This window comes from Saccopteryx leptura, chromosome 3 (genome assembly GCF_036850995.1).
Source record: "Saccopteryx leptura isolate mSacLep1 chromosome 3, mSacLep1_pri_phased_curated, whole genome shotgun sequence".
Lineage (NCBI taxonomy): Eukaryota > Metazoa > Chordata > Mammalia > Chiroptera > Emballonuridae > Saccopteryx > Saccopteryx leptura.
In genome coordinates, this window is record NC_089505.1 from 235,471,063 (window position 1) to 235,478,318 (window position 7,256).

Genomic DNA, 7,256 nt, shown 5'->3' on the forward strand with positions numbered 1-7,256 from the left:
ATACTGGGAATAGAAATGTGAATGAGACCAAGTCCTTAGCCTCAAGGAATTTACAATCTACCTAGAAAGATAGCTGAATCGCTAATGTAAATATGTGATAAAGGAGAAGGGGTGTTCAAAAATTTGCTGAGAAGAGAGGACAGGAATGGAAGTAGAGGACAAACTCTCATATACAAAGAAAGAATATACACAGATGTTAGAAGCAAGTTTTCTGCTTTTTAAACCTAGAAACCTGAGGCAGTGGTAGTAATTATGACCTAATCATTGTCCCAAACAGTGTGCTGAGACTTGCCCTGAAGAAGATCCTGTGAAGTGAATTGAAGAAAGCGCAGAAGAGGCCCAGAGCTCTCCTTCCAGTGGGCATCATCAGCAGTCCAGCATAACAAGATAAGTCTAGTAAATAAGGCTGTAGTACTGTGTGACAGATTGACTGCCTATAAGAACCTCAGAAACGGCAAGAATGCAGTGTGATAAATCACTTTTGTACAATTCTCAAAGTGGCAACTAAAACAAGGAATAGCTGGTCTGAATTACCCAATCAGCACATTTTACTATAAAAAAAAATTGAGCATGGTGCCAGCAATATACAGATTTGGTATAGCAGCGATGGGCAATCTTTTGAGCTTGGTGTGTCAAAATTCGCCAAAAAACCGAGCATAACTCGGTGGTGTGTCACTTTGAGAAAAAAAAACCCCATAATTTCATGATATTTATAGTTTAAATAGCAAAATTGTATAATTGTAATATAGAACTGTATTTAATAAACTAAAAACTAATTATTTAACTTACCTGCTTAGTGACTTCTTTGTTTATCTATCAGTTGGTTTCTTTTGTTGGTCTTGATATTATTTAACTTGTGTGGGGTGCCGTGAACTAAGATAAGTGAGGGGGAGGGGAAATTCTTTAACTAATTAGTGACTTTTAGTGACATTTTTGTTGCTGAATTTCATTGGCTAAATCTTCAATTAAAGGTTGGTATTTTGTACACTTCAAGCCCAAGCAAGCGCTACTAACTTCATCTGTCAATCTGTTTCTTTTGTTGGTTTTGATATTATTTAATGCTGAGAATAAGGTCTCACAAAAGTACATAGAGGGAAAAATTGTGAGTGAAGCCATTGCTATATTTTTCAGGGTGCTAAAAGTGTCTGGTAATCAGTTCCAGGCATTCCAAATTTCCTGTTCATAGTGGCACTCCTCTTGATTCTCCAAGCGACATCTTTCCAGATACTCAATCCTTGACCTCAAGTCAACAAATGCACCTGAGCCCAGATGCTGTCTTGAAATTCTGCAAGTTGCATCTTATGTAAATTAAGGTGGCTGCCACTATTTCTAATGGTGGGAAATGGCACCCATAGCACAGGCCCTCGCCTCTCCCAGCCTCCACCTCACTTATCTCAGTAATGATGGTCAGTTAGAAATCCACCACACCCCAGAACAGTAGATTAGATGATGGTTGCTGTGGTTATGTGGTTGCTGGTAATGGTGATCACAGGGCCCCAGAGATGCGTCCCCCTGTGGCATTCTGCTGCTCCCTGCTCTGCTGGCCGAAGTGAGGTCAAACATCCCCTAGCAGCCTAACCAGAAGTCCTAGAACTAGACTCACTGTGCCCGAGTTCTGTTGTTTTGGCCTACAGACCTCTGGCACAGAGTGTCTACACTACAGCAAATGTTTTATCCTCGGCTACTTTATCTGGCTGTGCAGGAGCCAAGGATGAAACGTCCTTCTTGGCATGCGGCCCCATACTTCTCTGGTATGTGGCTGCATGTCATCAAAAATGGCTATGCGTGTCAGTGCTGTGTGTCATAGGTTTGCCATCACAGGTATAGCGTGTAAAAGCTTCTCTTAGGCTTCATGCTGAGGACAAATGTCAATTTAAATAGAATTTCTCTAAGCTTGTTTGCTAAAAATGAATATATTATTAGTGAAATGGTACTTTTTTATTTTTAGTGAAGCAGAGGGGAGATAAGCAGACTGCTGCGTGCTTCCAAACCAGGATCCAACCAGTAACCCCGTCTGGGGCTGGGGCTGGAATATCAAGCTATTTTTAGCATCTGAGACTAATGTACTCAAATGAAGCTATCCTCAGAACCTGGGGCCACGCTAAAACCAATTGAGCCACTGGTTATGGGAGGAGAAGAAGGAGAGAAAGGAGAGAGGGAGGGAGAAGAAGCAGATGGTCACTTTTTCTGTGTGCCCTTACTGGGAATTGAACTAGGGACCTCAATACACTGGGCCAATGCTCTATCCACTTAGCCACCGGCCAGGGCCAAAGTGGTACATTTTAACTGATATTCCTCTATTATTCCCCAGAGTGAGTGATGCTTAGCAGCAAAAGACTAAAGATACATATAACATTCATTTTAAAATCTCACATTGATTCCTGTTACCAAACTGCCTGAATTCTATACCCACTACAAAATTTTGAGCTTTAATACTAATAAACTCTAGACTGAACCAGTTCTTAGAGCTCTGATATTATTACTGGCTATCAAGCCCATTTTCAGTCCACTGCCCCACTTCTCTCTGCAGCTATTCTGATCTTTTTTCAGCATTTTGGGTCCTGGACCCCTGCCCTCTCCCCCTGTCTGTTGGCTTACCCCTTCATTTCTACTAAGGGCTCGAAGCACACACTGAACTTTACAATCAGACATAAACTAATTTTAGTCTAGGCTTTACAATTTGAATGCTAAGCTACTTAAAGCAAATCGTGTAAATTTTAAGTCTCTATTTCCCCCTGGGGAAATTTTAAAAGTAAATGCATGCAAAGTGTCTAGTGCACAGTAGGCACTTTATAAATGTGTTATTTTCATTTCTTATTTTCTCAGTCTTCTATGAGTCATTCTGATGAACTTATTTAAGTGAGAGAAAAAAGAAATAAGCAGCATTACATAATTTCTAAATAGAACTTACGTTCTCCTGAACAATTTATCTGTCAGAATAAAGAATTGTGCTCACCAATTTTCTTTCCAAGATGTGGAGGCACTCTAGGAGATGTGGTGATGAAAGCAACATACCTTCTCATTCACTTGCAAAGTACAGCATGCTCTGTCTGGTGAATGTTTCCATAGAAACAGCACAATGGCTGCTGAGGCAGGGTTACATGGGAATCTCTTTATGGAAACCTTTTCTTCTTTTTAGCAGCCAGCAGCAGTACTGGACTTGGTTGAGACTATGAATAGATAGACATTGATTTGAAGCTATTTGAATTCCAGAAGTACCAAACCTTCAACATGTTGCCTTCAAAGTTCAGTCAGAAAGAGGTGAACTTTGGACATGTTTTATGTTGACACTAAATCATGAAAGTGTCAGTCACCTATTATTCAGTTAAACTGGTATTTCAGGCTAGTAAAACCAGCAGAAGGGCCATCCATCTGTAGTCATGTTACTAATTTAAATTCCTTGGAATAAAGGGGTAGTGAATGATACCTTGGTCTATCAACTTATGGAAGATTCACCTCATTCTATATGGTAACTAATAGGTAGTCATGTGGACTTTACTATTTCCAGGATAGGGGAGCTCCTCATTGGAATGACAGTCCTTTCCACTCTTTGACAGCTATAACTATATTTTCCAATTTCACTGAAACTTGTGTTTTTTTTTTTTTAATGAAAAGAAGTTTAATATACACAAATAGGAAAAAAAGCACTTTGTTACAACTGGTTAGTGGTAATGTGTTACTTACACACTGCGCCTCACATCTGAAACACATAACTTGCGTTACTCGTTAACTCTATTAAAAAAGAATGATTTGCCACAATGAATAATGAACAAAGAAATAGGCCATCAACATGTTTACAAATAGGAAACAACTAAAATCCATTTACAATTGGCTAAACAAAATAGTTAAAAGTACTTAGAACAATATTTATTGTACAATAAGGAAAAAGCTAATCAGATTATAGTTGAAAGTTTTTCATACTTTCAGATTATGAGTAGGGGAGTTAAAAATACTTGAAGCATTTCATGTTGTTTCATTTAAGAGTATGAAAAGATAATGACTACATGTGGCTATGTTATAAATCAGAAAAAACTCTCAGGTCATGCCCTTGACCACAGCAGTAAAATACACAAGAACAAACCAAATAATCCAAAAGACTTTCTCAGATGACACACACTTTAAAATTCCCTTCTCGGGTTGCCATTGTATTTCTGGGTAATGGTAAGAATGCTGCAAGTGTAAATAAAACACGAGAAACTGTCTTTTTTACTGAATAAGAAACCTGCTGTTTATGTGACTCTGGAAAACTCTTAAAGGAATCTGTAAAACTCATCCATGATTTAATCAAATGTCTTGGTTTTCGCCATGTCCCCTTGGTATACAAGTTTACAAATGAGTTTCAGGTGCCATGACAGTTACACGGTCCAGTGCATTTCAGGGTAAGGACACATCAAAGCTGTCCTTTCCCAATGTAAACATCTAAGAAAACCTGACGCACTTTTCAAGTGACATGATATGGAACTACTTACAAATTTGGCTCTTACTTCTTTTAAATACAAATGTGATCATTTACCAAAGCAAAACTATTTTACAGTGTCTACTAATAAGAAGTTCTCTATTAAAGGGAGCTACAGGGTATTCTGAAGCTATTTCCCAGGAGCTAGTTTAGTAGACAGAAAGAACTTTGGGCTTATCTTATTTTTCTTTCCTTCCTGTTTTTTTTTGTTTTTTGTTTTTTTTTTTGGTAAGGTGAACTTTCCATGATACACACGCTGTGCCCTCATATCATCAGCTTTCACTGGGTAAGAGTAGCTGGGAAGTCGCTGCGTATTTTTAGGCGCTCGCTGACGGCAACGGACCGCTTGGATCATGCTGGTGCGTATGGTTAACTTAAGTCACATCTAGTGTGAAATTTCAAATCACATCCAGAGCTCCTGTGTCAAAGCCACACATGTCCACACATGCCTCTGTCATCTGGGTCTGCAATGGTAAAGCCATTGGATGTCATTCCACAAATAATCAGTTTAGCTGGTATGTCCATTTTCTTCCGACACTGCCTCAGTGCGACAGCCGGATGGACACTCCCCGTGAAGGTCTCGTTGTCGGTGAAGACGATGAAGACATAAGCAGCTGTGTTTGTCTTCTGAGCCCAGAGCATGGGAAGAGAGCAATCAGTTCCACCTGCTGGGATCTGATTCATAGCCATTAAAACCTGCTGTAAAGTCATATCTGCGGTTACTGGACATGGGACCATTTCATGTGAAAAAGCAACTACGTAAGAATCTTTTTCTGTTCGTGTGACAACCATGCACATGGTGGCGGCCACGGTTCTGGCGTTGAGGATGCTGCCCAGCACTCTCTGGTTCATAGAAGCACTGACGTCAACAGCCAGCAGGAAACGCTTCCCAGTCTGCTCAACTGTCTTAAATGTTTTGTAAAAAGCAGTATTCAAAGCTTTCAAAATTTCTTCATCAGGACGCCACTTCAGTTTTCCTCTGAGTCCGTGACCTGTTTTATAAGTTTCTAATGCAACTAAAACATGAAATGTATGTATACGAGCCTATTTTTAACAGTTTATCATTGCACAGTTTTTCACATACTAAAGATACTTCTGAATTCCCTGGTTCAAGCATGCAATTAGCAGTCATCTTTCCTAGATTTCTCAGCAATGTAGTAAGAGGCATTTCTGTAACAAAGCCTTCCACACCTCCCTGGACTTCAGGGGGTTTGTCAGCAGGTGCTCCCGAACCAGCCTGTGCTCCTCTATCAGGTGAATGACCTCCAGCTCACCTCGCGTGCGCTTAACCTTCTCCACAGCCTCCAGGTACCTCAGTAACTTCTCATTCTCCGTGGACAGTGCCTTCTCTTTCTACAGCTCCTGGATCTCCTTCCAGCCCTTGGTAATGTATTTGGTCACAATGGCAAGTCCTTCACTGGAGGGTTTAAGATGTGACAATCTTAGAAGATCTTTGTGAGACCAGCCATTTCTTTGTTCGTACTTCGTAACTGCCAGAGCAAGGGCCAGGCCGCCTTTCCCATGGAACCGTCTGCCACAGCCTTCCGGAGGGCACGCCCCCACAGGCCACACCATGCTTTCCTTCAGATCCTTCTTAAACTGGATGAAAGTAAAGAGGTGTGCTGGAATGCGACCAACCTCAGCAACAGCTTTAAATGCTGCTTGCTTGGTGCTTATGTCGGAACACTGGGAGCAAACGGCCAGTGCAAAGAGCATGGGCTCCTGCTGCGCGGTTCTGCCCGCCCGGCTGAATGACTTGATCTCCTGGATCACTTCACACCCTCTGCCATCTTCAGTCAGCCTAATCAATGCTTCGGCATTTTCGAGGCCCAACTTCTGCTCTTTGATACAGTGAGTCCCACCTTCAGAGCCAAAACATAAGAACCGGTGTAGGCGATTCAAGTCAGTGACTTGCCACACATAGCCGTCTTGAGAGTTGGCTATCTGCTTCTCATTCAGTGGTCGCATTTGGTTTACTGAGTCCTCCATTTTTGTCTTTTAGAAAACCTGTGCTCGGCGGCCGGCCTTTCGACCCGCAGCGCCCCCCATAGGACAGCCCCGCGCAGCACAGGGCCTGCCGAGCGGCCAAAGCGCAGGGACCTCCAGGTTCCGCTCCCATAAGGAGGAAACCTGTTTTCTTTTTATTTTCCAGTGAGAAAGTAAAATAATATCCTTAACAATATTGGGAGGTGGATATAAGCGTGAGACAGGGAGTTTATTAATCTTGGAAAGAAAATGTTGCTCATAAATGTTTTTGGTTGTTAGTTTCCATCATAAAAGATTTTTTTTTTTTCATTTTTAGAAATATTCAGTCTCTTATGTGTCTGACAATCATGCTTCAGTTTAATGTAATTCATTTCTTTTTTTTTTTTTTTCATTTTTCCGAAGCTGGAAACTGGGAGTCAGTCAGACAGACTCCCGCATGCGCCCGACCAGGATCCACCCGGCACGCCCACCAGGGGGCGATGCTCTGCCCCTCCAGGGCGTCACTCTGTTGCGTCCAGAGCCACTCTAGCGCCTGAGGCAGAGGCCACAGAGCCATCCCCAGAGCCCCGGCCATCTTTGCTCCAATGGAGCCTCGCTGCGGGAGGGGAAGAGAGAGACAGAGAGGAAGGAGAGGGGGAGGGGTGGAAAACAAATGGGCGCCTCTCCTGTGTTCCTGTGTGCCCTGGCTGGGAATCGAACCAGGGACTCCTGCACGCCAGGCCGATGCTCTACCGCTGAGCCAACCAGCCAGGGCCTGTAATTCATTTCTTTAACAGCCTACTGGAAATTATCTTGGGATTTATCAAATTTTTTA

At 42.1% G+C, this 7,256-nt stretch overlaps 1 pseudogene; it reads right to left on the reverse strand.

Moving 5' to 3' along the window:
- Positions 1–3,604: 3,604 nt before the first annotated feature.
- LOC136400721 (RNA-binding protein RO60 pseudogene) lies at positions 3,605–6,511 on the reverse strand (annotated as a pseudogene).
- Between the last annotated feature and the right edge of the window lie 745 nt (positions 6,512–7,256).